The sequence below is a fragment of the Tuber melanosporum genome (assembly GCF_000151645.1).
Source record: "Tuber melanosporum whole genome shotgun sequence assembly, scaffold_34, strain Mel28".
In the NCBI taxonomy this organism is placed as follows: Eukaryota; Fungi; Ascomycota; class Pezizomycetes; order Pezizales; family Tuberaceae; genus Tuber; species Tuber melanosporum.
This window is the reverse complement of record NW_003299019.1, coordinates 243459-261197: the sequence shown is the minus strand read 5'-3', so window position 1 is coordinate 261197 and position 17739 is coordinate 243459.

Genomic DNA, 17739 nt, shown 5'->3' with positions numbered 1-17739 from the left:
CATGGTTAACAAATACACGTTTTCTAAACCGTCCCTAATCGAACATCCCAGGCTGCCTAAATCTGCTGTCATCAGGTCAGCTGATAGAGCGCAAACTAGAGGTAAAGATTGACCGTGGAATGGGTTATTGCCTGTATCAGAATTCAGTTCTTATAGGGACTGCACAAATGAGAAATTGGCTTTTCCTGCTCACTACGCAGTCAACCAAAAGCCAGAAGAAAAAATAATACCACAGCGAACATGTCTTCTTTGAAGCAGAGACTGGATACAATCAAAAGATGGCAAATGAGGAGCTTTGACATCAACATTTAGGTCATATTAGCTACAATTCAATTTCATCAATGAAAGAGGTGGTCGTCGGCATGCAAGTCCCAGTGGAAAGTAATATGAGGACAGAAAGAAAGGATAGGTGTGAAGACTGTGTGCGGGGGAGTTTGATCCACAAACCATTCTTACACCCACAAGATACCACAACTAAGATCCTAGAATGGATCCATAGTGATGTATGTGGACTAGTTGAAACCCTCTCTCCTGGAAAGCGCCGCTATTTTGTTTACTTCATGGATGTGTATACAAGATATACCAGCAGTTATTTTATGCACCAAAAGCCGGACATGTTCAACTACTTTCTAGAATTTAAGGCTGAGGCTGAGAAGGCCATGGGCGAGAAGATTCAGTCCCTCCGAATTGATGGTGGAGGGGAATACCAAGGAAGGAAATTTCTTGACTACCTTCATATGAATGGGATTCGGAGTGAGTCCACTACCACATAAACACCTCAAGAAAATGGACTTGCCGAACGTCAAAATCATACACTCAAGAATAAGGTCTTGAGTATGATGTCCAGTGTTGCAGCACCCAAGGCATTTTGGGTTCTGGCTTGTGAGACAGCAATATATCTCCGCAATCGTTCTCCCTGCAGCCCACTCAAAGGAAAACCCGTTACGAGCTCTGGTTTGGCAGAATCCCAGACATTAGTGATTTGCACGTCTGGGGATATAAGGTGATGTATGGGATACCAAAGAAGCACCGGAAGAAGTTAGATTACAAGGCGAGAAATGGGATCTCTATCGGGTATTGCTATACGTCCAAGAATTATAATATTTACGACACCGACTGCTGTCATTTGATTACCAGCCGAGATGTAGTTTTCTACGAAGATCTCGGACATTGGAAATCACCTATGGAGATTCCTGTTGAGAAGGATAAGAATGGAGATATCAACCATGCGGAGCAGTATGGATTGGGAGAATTGTTTAGAAGCGGCATAGAATCCGACGACGAGGACCCAGCACCAGTTCAGGCAGACCAAGAAGAACTTGGTATAATCCATGTTAGGCCACCGGCATAATACAACAAGGAACCAGTTCGCAAATACGTTGGACGTACCTCCAAGAGCAATACAGATAGACACATGGTGAGGTCCAGTTGGAGTCAGCTTACACGGTAATTAAAAGCTTTCCCGTCGAGCTTGGAAAGAGCATAGGATTTGGAGAATGAGGAACCTGAAGAGGAAAGGAATGAAAGAATCACAGGAAAAGCTGACTTTCTTGTAATGCTGGAGGCCGGTCCACAGTCAATCAAGGAGGCACTTAGATTACCCGAAAAAGATTTGTGGATGAAGGCTGTTGAGGAGGAAATTGGTAACCTAGAAAGGCTTAAGACTTGGCTCGCGGTGGACAAGGTGCCACTCGGTAGAAAGGCAATTACATCACGATTGGTATTGCAGAGACAGTTGGGTTCAGATGGAGGTCACGAATGGTATAAGGCCCATTTGGTTGCCCATTGCTTTAAACAGAAACCCGGAATAGACTTTTTGCACACCTATCCCCGATTGGTTTTGCTTAGCACAGTTCGGCTAGTACTGTCATTTGCAGCTACCCACCACTACGAGATCCAACAACTGGATGTTGTTGCAGCCTTCCTGGAAAGCGATATCAAGGAGGAGCTATATGTACAGTTGCCATTAGGTTTTGAAGTCATGAGAGACGGAGAGCACTAGGTTACTGGTAGAGTTGCATATACAGGTAAGCAGAAACCAGTATGCATTCGCATTCTGAAGAGTCTCTGCGGTCTGCGGCAATCGGCACTCAATTGGTATGGAAAGCTAGATAGTGAACTGGTTAGAAATGGATCTAGGAAGAGTGAATGGAAGCAGGTGTCTACTATCAAGGGGAGCCAGTTCTCCTTGTATGGGTGGATGATATTTTGCTCATTGGAGGGAGAGATGCGATCGAGGCAACTAGGAAAATACTCCAAAACACCATTACAGTATGAGATATGGGCCCCATAGAACATTTTCTTGGAATGCAGATTACCCGCAACACGAGGACGAGGGTGATAACACTCGACCAGTCAGGATATATCTTACAGCTCCTGCGAAGATTCCAGATGGATGCAGCGAAAGGTGTAAGCACTCCTTTGGACCCAGGAATATCTTTGTTGAAAAGAAATGGATAGAGAACAACCATGGGTGAAGAGGTATGGACTGCCGGAAAAGGAGAAAGTCTCTTGAGTGATCGTGATAGCAAGAATAAGGCAGATCAAAAGGAGTATCAGGAGATTGTTGGGAGTCTCAACTATGTGGCCATTGCTACACATCGAGATATTTCGTTTGCAGTAGGAGTATTAGGGAGATATACCTCTCATCCAGCTCAGAAGCACAGGATGATGGCTAGACGTGTGATGAGGTACCTGGCAAGGACAGTGGGATATCGGTTGCAGTTGGGAATGAGAGGAGGGGTCGACAACCCTTACGGAACTATCACCGTTTACACAGATTCTGATTTCGCCAGCGATCCCAACTCTATGAAATCAACAACCAGAATAGTTATTGGGGACTGGTACGGCTCAATAGTTGCATGGCAATTAAAGAAGCAGTCGATAACAGTGAAGAGCACAGCGGATGTTGAATATATCGCTACCATAACAAGTCTCGATGAATGAATTTGGATCAACAAACTCGATCTTGAATTGCATCAGTCATTGCCAGTTAATCACCATGAGACAAGTCGGCTACCTATGAAACACGAGCCACTTCCCGTGTACATTGACAATCAGGCAAATATCAAAAATGCAAACATGAGCGAATATCAGACTCCAATCAAGACAGTAGGGGTTAAATTTCATTGGATCAAGGACCAGGTTCCTGACAGCACTATTGGTATCACCTATGTCCCGACTACAGAAATGATTGCAGATGGATTTACGAAGATCTATGGTAAAGTCAAACAAGCTGAAATGGTAGAGAAACTAGGCCTAACCTCAGAGAATTGGGAGCGGCAAAGTTTCCGGGGGAGTGTTGGAAGAATGACGTGGACTTTACCATGTGATAGATAGCTGGTTTATACCTGGCTGCCTTATCCGATTGGGGACAGCTGTCATGTCCACTTGTGGATATCATGATTAACTGGTGACTGTCACATCAGCTGTTAGTGTGTTTTGTGGTACACCATAGGTGGCCACATCCGATGTGTGTATAGTTAGCCCAATTTCCCCCTCTCCGGATGAAACAATGCGCAAGAGAGAAAATATACACAGTGCACAAATGAAGAGTCCAAGTTCTGTGTGAAATATCTTTCGATAGTCTACCACTGTGATATACAGATACTGCTTACGCCAACAGGTTTTGAGCCCGCGCGAATTGACGCCCTAGAAAGTTATTTCCAGAAAGAAAGAAAAGTCAAACACGAGTCTCCGACCAAACTGATGCCATGAGCGAGTCGAGTTTACAGTCATCAGAAATGAACCTGAAGTTGAAAGTCGAGTTGTTGAACAACACAAACTATGAGCGGTGGCCCTGGGATATGATAATATTGATTGCTGGAAAAGGATTGACCTTTATCGTTGACGGAATGGAGAAATACCCTTCCGGACTAGGTTTCCTCACACTAGACGCAAGTAGCGGTAGTACTACTGGATCTACCTCACTTACGAAAGAGCAGCTGAAATGGAAATCGAGGGATGTTATGGCGAAGGCGTTGTTAGCGAGCCATATGGAGCCCCACTTTCGAAGGAAATACAGGAATATAGAGACATCAAAAAAGATGTGGACATCGCTGAGGAAAGACCAGAAGAACAGCGGAGAACAGTAACTACGTAATAGGGCACCGACAGCACATCCAACCCTTCCTTCGGAACCCGTATGAGCGAAGCGAATAAGCTCGTAACCAGCTACGGGTCTTGTGAGATTTCCTTTTTCTTTCTTCCCTTCCTCCCAGGCTGCGGTTTGGGTGGGGTGGTTGAGAAAGGAGGGGAAAGGACGGGAGAGAGAGTGTGTTTGTGTGCGGGTGTTAGGGCTGCGTCGCGTTGGAGGGGCAGAAGTGGTGGGGTTGAACTAGCACCGAGGTCGCGGACCACCTTTGAGCTTTTGGGAGTAGATATCATAGCTAGGATAGAGCTCTTTTGAGGTGAACTGTATTGGCCTTCTGATTCGGGTTCCGAAGGAAGGGTTGGATGTGCTGTCGGTGCCCTATTATGTAGTTACTGTTCTCCTTCCCGTTGGCATCAGGTGCGTGCTTGCGGATACTGTACCGCAGTTGTATGAAGGTGTCAATTGGGACAAGTCAGATAGATTTGGCCGAAAACTGCTCCAATGTGTCGTTTGGAGTAGACATGAGAGAGAGGAAACGCTTCTATTGTCTCGCAAACCGGTATCCGGCAAGAAAGAGAATAGGTCAAACCTGTTTAGCCTCTTGCAAGCTAATTTACATATCCAGGATCTTCCTGGGGGAGTCCACACTTCCGGTCGCATAAGTCATCCTCTCAACCCAGTCCCCAAGGAGCCCCCTGTGATAACCTGCCCCACAGTACAGAACCCCATGACCTCCAATAATGGAAGCAGTAATCGATTATTGAGTGAAAAATATCGGGGGAAGGCAACAAGGAGAAAGGAACACGCAACACAGCCTCTTGAGTAGTAACTTGTCCATTCTGCCTACTAACCAAAGCAAATACCCGAAAAGAAGTACAGAAGAGCAGAGGAGGGGGAAAAAGAGCATCGGAAGAAGAAATAGTGGAATGGGAAAAATGATGTGGGACATGAGGAAGCAATAAAGAAAAAGGAGTTTAAAGGTTTGAGAGGGGAGAAGAAGAGGAAGATGAATGAAGTAAGGAGGGAATTTAGAAAAACGATGGAATGAGGCCAAGGAGAACAGCTATTTCTGCAACCTAATAGGTGCCAGCTTTCTCCGTTTACTTTGCGTAAATGTTGCATCATCATCCAACCCAGTAGTGGACTTCCAGAGCTTGATTGCTCGGTCAGTGGCCCTGTACTGTATGGTTCAAGGAATTGTACTTTGCATAACTTCTCGTAGATCCGCTAAAGCAAATATGATCTCATCTCCAGGATTGTGTCCCTCAAAGACAAAATTTCCTAACAAATCCTCAAGTGTAATCCCGAATTCACTGGGTGCTGAGCTCTCCTGCAGTGGGGGCGGTAGCAAAGTGGTTGCACAGGACTCAACAATGTCCTCACCTCCTTCACATGCCTTACAAATTTGGAGTGTAGTATTTACCCTCCCAAGTAATGGTTGTTGTCACGGTAGCCTGCCCTGTTGATTTAACTCTAATAACTGTTGTGCCAAATCACCCAGAGCGGTTTTCTCGTTGATGCCATCTAGTATACATTGCTCACTATCTGTTGTATCGACTGTTGGTTGGCAATCAGGACTAGCGGAGGCTGCTCCGGTTCTAATATTGTTTTCCGTAAATGAAATTACGAAGACAAGGTGTGTCTCTCTCTTGGTATGTAAAAGCCATAAGCGGGCATCCTTCATTAGGTCTTCAAGCGATTCAGACCAACCAGCCTCATATAAAACCGTTGGAAACTGTCTATCTTGTAGCTGGATATAGGCATCAGGAAGCTTTTGGATGTGCGAAACCCGTCTCCCGAAAAAACCTGAAAATGCTGGAAACAGTTAGATTGAATTGAAAGGAAGATATATCATGCCACATACTTGTCCCAGAGGCAACAGCTACCAGCGTCCTAGCATGTGCTCTGCCCAAATCTTTCGGCAAGGGAAACCGCAATCTCATTGGTAAAATAAATTTTACGTGAATCTTGTGCCGGGAGTGGCATCCATTTAATGTGAAGACTTTGGGTTAGAGGATTGTATTCATAGCGTAGGACATGTCTCTCAGCAACCTCTGGGTATCGGCTCATCTAGCTTTCCAGGTCGTGGCTAGAAACCTTTCCAATTCGCAATCTTCCTTCATTTTCAGCTTGTAGCCGTAAAATCTGTTTCGGTCCAAGACCCCTTATCCATGAGGGTAATTCCATAATATTGGCAAACTTGGCTTCATGCAGAAGAGACTGTTGGTTGGAGTCAGTGCTCGGTAGGGGTACCGTATGTGCAGTGGAGTTAACCTTTGTCCAATTGACATTGACGGGGGTCTTGTTGACCTTTGGAGAAGCTGGAGGAAACGGGAGTTTAAGCACAAGTCTTTTTCTGCTTGGTTGAGTGGAAGCTATGTGACTGCTACTATGGCCACCCCGATCGCAAGAATCGGCCGAGGTGAGTAAAGGACTGCTATTAAATTTTTAATCTCAATTGGAATAGCTCTGAACCCTCTCAAACCAGAGTAGTCATTACCGCAGAACAGACTGATGATGAAAGGAATACGACTTTGGTGTATAAAATTGACAACAGCAGTGTTATGAGGTATAATGAAAAGGAAAAATAGAACTCAGGAGCGGATAACAAGTTCATGAAAGGGGCAAGGGAGTATGAAGGAGCAGAAAGGAGCGGAGAGTGTAAGGAGTAAGGACAAAAGCCAGGAGGATACCTACAATCTAGTGGCCACGAATCCTGCTCTCACATAGCGCCATCCTCATTCCTCAAGTGCTAACCGAATAAAACTTAGATTTATGGTGTTTGCAAGAAAAGAAGGTTTCTACAGTACCCATGCACCTGATATCCATTTTGCATTCTCTCTACCCCACAACCAACGATTTTGATTGGTAAAATAACCTACTCAGCTAGGTGAGCTCTCATCCACGCTCCCCTTTTACCTAAAACAATTCTCTGTATTGAACTCGAACCTAGGGTGGCCCCTCAAGCTATTTTCAAACAAAGTTCAATGACGTCCTGGACGCTCCAAACCCAGAGACGACTAAACTCCCAACCCCCAAAAATCTCACAGCTTGGAAATTCCAGGATTCCCAAACGCAGAAATTCCTGAATTCTCAAACCACAAAGCCCCTGATCCCGCTAATCTCAAAATTCCCGAACCTCCAAATTCCGAAATCCAGGAATTCTGGAACCCACCGAATCGACTAGACCTCTCGAATCCGCCAAACAGGTGAACTGTCCAAACCATTGAACCAACCAGACCCCGAAAACAGATTGAACGCCCCAAACCTTGTATACCCCGTGAATTCTGTGAACTTCAGAACCCCATGACGCCCTGCAAAACACCAAACCGGTGAACCCCCAAACACTTAAACCACAGAATCCTCAAATTCTAATCCCTGACCTTCCCAAAATAACATGTAACCAAATATGACACATCCGCCTCTGGATCCCCATACAATGGTAGCCCTGATGGCAAAGCTGGTTGGTGTTAACCATGATCATATTGATCAAAGGAATGGTGCTGGTAATAGATACTGTTCCCTCCCATGGGGCATCTGAATCCATTACTGGATAAACTTGAAGAGTGGAGCACTATCCGTTAGCTTCCAAACACTCTCTTCGACCTTCAATATTATTCTAGGCAGTTGGAATGGTCTACTGTAATTTTTGTCAACATGCTTCAGGGCCTCTAATCCCAAGGTTTGGATCCTGTATATACCTTCTATTGGACTCTCACTTACTGGATTGCCTTTCGGTTATGGAAGAACGTACCAGGTTTCCTGTGATTGGAAGTGTGCAGCTCAGCCCCCACAAATAGTGGCTAAGTTGGGTTTAGTACGATAGGTAATAGGTTAATGTTTTGCACTCGCAACATGGTGTAGTACGAACTACACCACAATACTACATGGTGCAGGTTCGTTTCTTATCACACAACTATGCAAGTGGAGGTGAGTCAACTGTGTAAGATATTATGGGTTGTGCAGGGGGATGTCGTAAGCTACCGGTAGCTAATGGTGGTGTCTCTTGATCTCTACCCATACAGTACTATTATAAGCAAGAATTACCTCGTCCTAGCCGACCACTGTTTTTTGTTTGCTTTTTTCTACTGGCTCCGTCCATCTTATCCTCATCTCTTGTAACTGTATGAACATTTCATTCTTCACCAGTGGCCTAAAGACTCCCTCCTTTTCCAGCAGAGCATGTCCCCTTTTATTCCCCACCTCGAGTTAGAATGGTAGCATTGACAGCCCAAGATAGGCAATGAAGCATGCCGCACCTGGATCACTCACAGTGGCATAATACGTTCATATATGCTTCCGACAATCGTGCTGCGAGACTCGGAGGCCTGTGGGCCGCAGAAATCTTTGCAAACGCCAATCTCTATTCCATGCTGGGGATTTTAAGTCTCTTTAGCGATACATGCGATGACAACGACTGTAGCGAACAGTTTATGGATATCAATGAGGAACAACTTCAAACCGGAGATTATTATATTGTTACCCATGGTAGGTTCTTCTGTTCTTCCATCATTGACCACTATTGACCCCAAATAGGTTCCATCACAGTAAACAACGAAGCCCCACTAATGCATATGTATTCTTTGGGGACCGGGTTCCATTTTGACGCATTCTGTGTAGCTCTACGAGAGCGTGATGGTGGTTGTGTTATAACTCGCAGGTGAGCACGGCTAGCTCAGTTTGGCAACAGGAGGGGCTTCGAAGCCGCTCATATCTTTCCGTTGGCATACCAGAGGTACTGGAATGATAATAACTTCGGTCGTTGGATTACCATTCCGCCTGCCATGGAGTCCCACGGATTGATAAACTCTTTGCAGACTGGGATCATACTCACAAACGATCTACACAGGCTTTTTGATGGCTATGAGTGGGTGATTAAACTTGATGCAGGAATAACTAGATATTCAAGTCGATAGAGCTAATAAATGTGTAGGATAACTACAAGATCGTATGCTTTACACCGGGTACCCTCGACTATCACATTGCTGGTCATTCTCTTGATCAGACATTTGTCGATAATCCCCATCGACCTCTTGATCAGCTGCTACGCTGGCACTTTCGCCAGGCAGTGATGATCAACATGAGGGGGCCTTCAGAGCCTTTTTTTAAAACTGATTTTGCGCCTGGCTCAGACATGATTGGTGAGATCGTGAGCAATGAAGAAGCTAGAGCGAGGAAGGAGCTTGAGTTCTTTGTCGGTTTTAACACAATGGCAGGTCATGCCTAAGGCGAATGAATTCTCAAAAGTGATATGTTCCTACAACATGACTTCATTTTAGATACTGGTAGTAATGGAGTTTTGAACCGATGATCAATAGGAAAAACCATGGGAGAGCTGAGGCCTTGTTAGGCGGAGACAACCTAACAGACTTCAAAGTTGTCTAGGCCAATCAAGATTCGTTTTTGTAGAGGGAGATTGTCAAGGAAGGCCCGGACTTCACTCGTTTCGTTTATGACTATTAAGCGTGAAGTAGAATAGGTAAAGTATAATAGAATCATAAAAGCAATATGATATTGTTAAGGTCTCTTCTCTGATGCTTGATGATGTCTAAAGCTTGTAAGGCACTTCGATATTTATATTCCATGTCTGAGTGTTCATGGACTACATCTACTTCTTATACAGCTATGTACCTCTCTGATTATTACTCTCAACATCAGGTATTTTTCAAAGGTGCAAACACCTGCAGACACTGACAACTATCACATCCATATCGGTAATTATGATATGATTATCCAGGGATCGTGCTGTTCCCAATCGTAATATCCCAATCTTTTGACTCTTTAGACTTATGGCCTAGTTCTTAAGTTGAACTGAGTTGGCCGCTATTGTCTTTACCATTGATGAAATGATCAGTTTCATCTGTGGCTATATCTGTAAAGGTAGTTGTCGTTACAATCCTCTTAGATTGCCTGACTTCAATCCTTCATAACTTCTTATCTAACTGGTTGACATTTTCCGGAGGACTTCCTACTAATTTGCAGGAAGCCATTCCACCAGATAGGCAATTAATCCCTTGGTCGGCAACTCTTGGCTGCTCTGGCTAACAGGGTTTTAATCACCATAGTAGTATTAGGGATTACATCCATGACTACAATGTGTTTCAAAGGCCAGTGGTAACACCCTGTGAAGTCTATTGGCTTCTATAGTAGTGTCCCTCGTACCTCTAGACTCTTCTGGTAGATGCGAATATCTTGGTTTCTCCTTGAGATCCTGTGCCATTTGATACCATCTCACTTTGCGAAAAGGTTCCCTTATTCACATCCCATTCCAAAGATACCACATCTTTGAAGCCTGGTAGCTCTCTATGTAGTTGATGGATATACTCTGTTCCACTTTCCGGACTTAGTCGAATGTCCCCACTCATACATCCTGCGAGCAGGATCCGGTCAGACTGACATCAGCGATGTATATGGTGATATTCGGACTCCTTCGATTCTGTGGCAACATAGTCACAGGACGCAACTGAGACTGATGTGTATGATGACAAGCGGGCCCCCTGAGGGGACCAAATGGGGGTGTTGGAGACCAGAGATTCCGATTCAGAGTGGGCTTACCCTACTTAGGGTGGTTCCTAGGTATTGGATCCCGGCATTCCTAACAGGCCTGATGCTAAAAAATACCACAAACTGAATCTTTTTACTTGAACTCAACCTAAAACCAACACACACATAACTTTCACAAGATTTCGACCACAGCCACACCCCCAGGAAAATATGGCCTCATAGCAGTGCTCAGAAGACACTCTTTCAACCAGTGCAATATTAGTTGAAAATTACAAAATTGCAAATTACCCATAATTATATACTAATTTTTGATTATTCTGCAAGCGAAAATGAATCACCCGTATGAGGCTTGATTCTAACTGCCCTGTACCAAGCTATGAGTACTCTAGGGTTATTTACGGAAGTCTGGTACATGTCCAATAAGAGACCTTGTACTAGAATACTGTAGTACGGTATAGGAGGCATACAATTGTCCAACTGTTATGATAAATTACCATTAGCTAATCTTATATTTCTGCTTATATAAGCAAATATTACATGGTCGCCGGTTAAGATTTGTATATCTTTTCCTCTCTTTGTCGCCTTCTTCCTTATCCACCAAATTCACAGCTCCCGTGCCGACACAAACACTTCCTACTTCAACTCTGGTGTAAGGATTCCTTCTTTGTCTATCAGAGCATGCCCTTCTTCCCTGCTTCCCTTCTTCCCTTCTTCCCTTCTTTCTTTCCTTCTTTCCCCCCAAAATGACAAAATTGACATATATTCCTTATAAGTAATCAAACATGCCGTCTCTCGATCGCTACGCATAGCGTGATACTTACATCTACACTTCACGCAACCATGGTACTGTAATCGGAGGCCTCTAGGTGATGGAGGTTATTACCAACCCCAATCTCTATTCCATGTTGGAGATTTTCTGTTCGTTTAGCTATACGTTCCATCTCCAAAACGAGAGTGAACAGTTGGTTGGGAGGGATCAGCAACAGCTTCAACCAGGAAATTAATATATTGTCACTAATGGTAAGTTTCCTCTCTGCTTCCATCGTAAGTCCCTACTCACCCAGTACGGGTTCCGTAGTTATCACCGGCGAAGCTCCGCCCATTTGAACGACTTCGTTGCTATACGGAACCCGTATCACATCATTCCGTGGTGCTGTCCGTGATCAAGACAGGAGGTGGGTTATAACAGGCAGGCCCGCGCGGCTAGCGCAGTTTGGCAACGGGACGGGCTTCGAAACGGCTCATATCTTTCCTCTGGCACACGAGGGGTACTGGAATTATTATAAATACGGTCGTTGGATTACCATTCCACCCGCCAATGAGTCCGACAGATCCATCAACTCGGTACAGAAGGGGATCTTGGTCACGGCTGATATATATGATTATTTTGAGTCCTATGATTTGACCATCAATCCTGATATATGAATAGCTGGACCTTCAGCTGTTCCTGGTTAACAATTGTATAGGATAACTACAAGATGGTATACTTCACACCTGATTCTCTTGACCATCACATCGCCGGTCAGCATCTTGATCAGTCGTTCCTTGATAATCCACTTCGGCCTGTTGATCAGCTTCTACGCTGGCACTATCCTCACGTAGTTCTCCTTAATATGAAGGCTCCGGGTGAGCCTTGTTTTGAGACGGATTTCCCGCCTGGTTCAGATATCAGAGACGAGATCATGCGTGGTCAGAAAGGTGCAGAGATAATGGAGTCTGAGCTGTTTAGCCGTTTCACCGCAAGGTGGAGTAACCTGAGCTAGTTGCATGCGGTCGAATAATGTGTACCTAGGACACGATCATATCTTATGTAACAATATTCTCTGGGACCGATCTTGGTTCTTTTCATAAATTCTCTTAAACATCATTCGAGCTACGAGGTTTGATATGGGATAGGGCTATTTTATAGGCAGTTTGGTAGTCTCATGGTGGTTCTTTGCCCCCTTGGGACCTGCGCACTAGTAGACATAGCTTGGGGCACAGCATTTGCTGCATAAAAGGCACATTTGTGTTTCCTTCGCTAGACCAGTGCAACCACACCTTCCTCTCAACAAATCAATTCAATCACCACCTCACGTCTTCAGAGCTTGGCCTTTCCGGTAGCCTTGTTTTTCTCTGCCTATATAGGGCACATTACACCGTATGTACTTGTACTGCTATTGGAAGTTAATTCAACACTCCCAATCGCCTGCTATGAGCCTTGATTGAATTCTCGTGCTATTTTTTCCACTCATCACTGTCTCGTTCGGGATTGTGGCAGATTTTGCGTTCGGTCTTAGCACTGCTGGTGTTGTAAGTGCTGCTCAGGAGGGGATGTCAAGAGTGATTCCTTGTGATTGTGATTAATCAGGCTTATATTTGTTGGATGAGATCAATTGATGATTGCTAATATCGTACTTACGATTTCATGGATTGGGGAGCGCGACGAAAAAAGTTTAAAATGGTGTTATCAGAATGCACTGGACACTTCATCCTCCCCCCCCAAGGCGGCGTTGGCTGTTGGTAACTGTTGATACCAACATCCTGCGGGAGAATACAGGTTTTCGTGGTAAATGATGAAAGTAAAATAGAGGTGAATGCCACACTCCCATGGGCTTTTTCACTCTCGTACGGTACTGAGGAATCTGCATGGCTTGAACTTGTGATTTGGTTTCAATCGAAGTTGTTACAATCATACTTTTTTTCTACTTTTTCCTTTTTACCCACCTCCGCCTGGGCATCATCGATGACACCAAAACCCTTCCAGCAGGATAGGAACAACTCCTCCAGGACTACAAAATCTCAAGATTAATCATATTGGAATTCTACGGGACACAGCACAACCAAGTGGAATTTTTGTAAATGGGGAGAGACCTACGTGAATGTTGGCGCAAGCAGTATCTGTATAGCACAGTGGTAGACGATCAAATGATATTTCACACAGAACTTGGACTCTTCGCTTGTGTACTTTGTATATTTTCTCTCTTGCGAATTCTTTCATACGGGGAGGGGGAAATTGGGCTAACTATATACACATCGGATGTGGCCACCTATGGTGTACCACAAAACACACTAACAGCCGATGTGACAGTCACCAGTTGATCATGATATCCACAAGTGGACATGACAGCTGTCCCCAATCGGATAAGGCAGCCACGTATAAACCTTCTATCTATCACACGGTAAAGTCCACGTCATCCTTCCAACAGTGAATACGGATATGGATGTGTGGAAGTCGGAAAGATGGAGGGAGGGAAGAGGAGAAATGCCAAACTACCTTTGGCAAGCGGGGTGGAGGATAGTTAGCTTTTACCAGCCTCTAAGTATCGGGAGCACTAGCAACAAGTATATGTCCGAAATGTCGTCCACACTCACAATCGCCAGTTCCCGCGCAGGGCAATATTCAGAAACCGTGGGGAGGAGCGGCCACGTGGATTCTGGGGCAGCCGTATACTCTCATCGGGGTCTGGCAATTCTGTGGTTAGTATTGAAAGAAAGCACAAAATATATGCAACCGAGCGATGAAGTAGGCTGAATACTGGCGGAATTGGTAACTTGATTGTTCCTTGTGTTCCTCGCTAACCAACATAACCAGCACATGGCGTCCTTTAAATACAGAAGTTCCGGCATCTGTGTCATCTGCCCATGATGACACCTATGCTATCTCACAATGCCAACCGAGAGGTCCACACTGTCTTCATTTCCCAATGATGACAAGTGTACTGTCCATTCCTACAATACAACCGTCACCACTTCCCATATATAGAAGGTCATTCCACCAATAAACGAAACCTGCAATCTGTCATCTCCAATCCCAACAATAGCACCATAAATACATATCCAAAACAGTAACCACTATACACATTGGTGACAAAACAACACCTCCCCTCACCGATGTGTTTGGACTTAATCCCATACATTTGTTTCCTGAGGATGTTGACTCCCAGTCCCCTGCGGATCAATTAGACCAAAAGCTAAACAGTGCTTCTGAAATGAGGTCTGTGGAAGTGCTTTCGTGAAGATGTCCGCAGTCATCTGTTCCATTGGACAATGAGTTAGGCGAATCTTGCCAGAGTCAATATGTTGACGAATGAAGTGATACTGAATGTCGATGTGTTGTGTTCTGGCGTGAAATTCCGGGTTTTTTGCTAATGCTATAGCTCCCTGGTTTTCTACACAGATATCTCTGAGTTCCATAATATGCATCCTGTCACCTATATCTCGTGCTAGTCCTTGAAGCCAGATAGACTGCTTAACCCCCTGAGTAAGGGCCATATACTCAGCTTCGGTTGATGACAATGCCACAGTTGCCTGCTTGCGACTGTTCCACGAGACTGCCGCTCTATTTAGAAGAAAGGCATATCCTCCAATGGATTTTCGATCTTCCCCAGACCCCCAATCTGTATCTGTGAATCCCACTCCCTTTTCAGCTGCCTGACAGCCAAGTCCGCGATTCTTAGTTCCAGCAAGGTATCTGAAGATCCTTTTTACAGCAGTCCAGTGTGTCGCAATGGGATTTGTTGTATATTGACTAACCTTACCAACTGCATAGGCAATGTCTGGTTGGGAGCCTAGCATCACATACATGAGTGATCCAACAGCTGACTGGTATTCCTTGATCTCAGCTGTCATAGCAGTGACTCCATCACCACTCTTCCTCAACTGCACATTGTGATCAGCTGGAGTCGCTACTGAATTGCTGTCGCTCATTCCGTTGGCTGCCAGAATCCTGTAGATATAGGCACTTTGCGCGAGGTGTAGGGTTCTGGTTTCTCTCTTCCTCATGATCTCCAGACCTAAATACGACCTGAGTGGGCCCAAGTTTGTCATCTCAAATTCCTCTTACAGAATCGTTCGGATCCACTCCACGGATTCCATTATTGGTGGAGCGAGAATGTGGTCATCCACATAAAGTAATAATATAACTCGTCTTTCATAGTTAACAAATAAACTATGATCATAGTCACTGCGGCGAAATCCATGTGTGCGAAAACAGTCCTGTATTCTCCCATACCAAGCCCTGGGAGATTGCTTTAACCCATATATAGCTTTGAGTAAACGACATGCTATTGGTGCCTCGGCAGGCTGCCTCAAGTCGTGGTCTGGTATATGAATACCCTCCGGTATATCCATGTAAACCGATTCGCTAAGCTCACTATTCAGGAGGGCTGCCTTGATGTCCATTCCTTCCATCTCCCAGTTATTCTCACAACACAATGCAAGTAGGACTCTGATAGTTGTAAACTTAGCTACTAGTACAAATGTTTCGTGGTAGTCAATACCAGCTTGTTGATTGTATCCCTTTGCGACCAGTTGTGCCTTATATCGTCCATCTTGCTTTCTTTGAAATAACTAGCGGCATCCAATAGCTTTGAGGGTTTTTTTTTTTGGGAGACTCTCTAAGATCCATGTCTTATTCTTTGCCAGCCACTCAAGCTCTGACTCCCAAGCCACTTTCCATTTTCCTTTCTCCTTACTACTGAGTGCCTCACTCAATGTTTGAGGCTCCTGTTCATCTGGTCCTGCTAAAAGTGCAAAGTTTCCAGAATTACAAAAACGCTCAACTGGCTTTCAACTGTGGCCTGATCTCCGCACTGCCCGTGTTGATTAATCTGCCACTTGCTCAATTGCTGCGCTGGGCATACGAGCTTCTGCTCTCAATGGAGGTATAACCTCGACCACTTCCTGGATTCCCATCTCCGGCCTCTCTACTTCAGGGCCTGGTGCTATGCGGTCTAATTGATGGAATATATCTCCCGCATTATCCTGCATTTCTGAATCGGTTATGAATGGTGTCATGTTCCAGTTAGCATTATCTACCTTCTCTTCAGGATCATGACTGTTTGTAGCTATACCCTCGTCGATAATTACATCTCTGGACAAGATAACCATCTTTCTAACTGGATCATATAGGCGGAAAACTCTTGAGCCTACTCTATCCTCATATCCAATGAGAATACAAAGTGTTGACTTTGAGTCCAGTTTCTGTCACTTCTCTTTGGGTACATGTACCCATGTTTCGGAACTAAATATTCGGAGATGTCCTACACTTGGTTTTGTCCCTGTACAAAACTCAAGTGGTGAAATATTATTACGGCTCCGTGATGGCAGTCTATTGTGCACATGAGCTGCAGTGAGGCCTGCATGTCCCCAAAATTCCTTTCCCAATCTTGAATCTTCCAGAATACATTGTGCACTCTCAATGAGTGTTCTATTAATCCGTTCTGCTAATCCATTTTGCTTTGAACTATATGGCGGGCTAACTATATGTCGGATTCCCGACTCCTTTAGGTACTTCTCAAAACGAAGCCTTCAGTATTCACCGCCACCATCACTGCGTATTGCCTTAACTTCTTTACCACTACTTTTTTAAGCCCTAGCTCGATACTCTTGAAACGCTGCAAATGCACTGTCCTTCGTACGCATTAGTGTAATACTAACTCTGCCCGTTCTTTCATCTATGAAAGTGATAAAGTATCGCTCTCCATCTATGGTTGTCGCCTGCATTGGGCCGCATATATCTGAATGCACCACATCCAAGATCTCCTGTGCCTTCTCTCAAGTTCCATTATTCACTTCCCTGTGTTGCCGGCCTAAAGCACAAATACCACAGATCTTCTTTTCCGGTTTGTCACTACCACTGATCTGCATATCCTTTACCCTGGTAGCCGGGTCTTTTACTGACTCTGTATCTAGAGTTCGATGGCACAATGTCCTGTGCCAGGTTTCTAATGTTGTCTTAGAACTCTGATTCGTAGTAAGGCCAATGTTCACACAGTTTTGCGATTCCTCCAATCTGGCCCCTCTACTTGCTCCTATATTGTATAGGTTTCCTTCCCGATATCCCAGTACCATTCCTTGGGTATCGTTGCTCACAGTACAAGCTGTTTTTCTGAACTCAACCTTGTATCCTGCATCCACTATACGGGATACAAATATCAAGTTTGTTCTGATATTGGGAACGTACCAGACCTCTGTCAATGTAATATCTCCGCCTTTGGTCTTGATTCCAATATCCCCACACCCTTCTACTTGTACCTGTGTACCATCTGCGGTAGTGATAGCATTTGCCGTCTTAACAGCTTGATAGTTGACAAACTGTTTTCTATCGGAACAAAGGTGTTGACTCGCCCCAGAGTCTATAATCCACCCTGGTACATGTG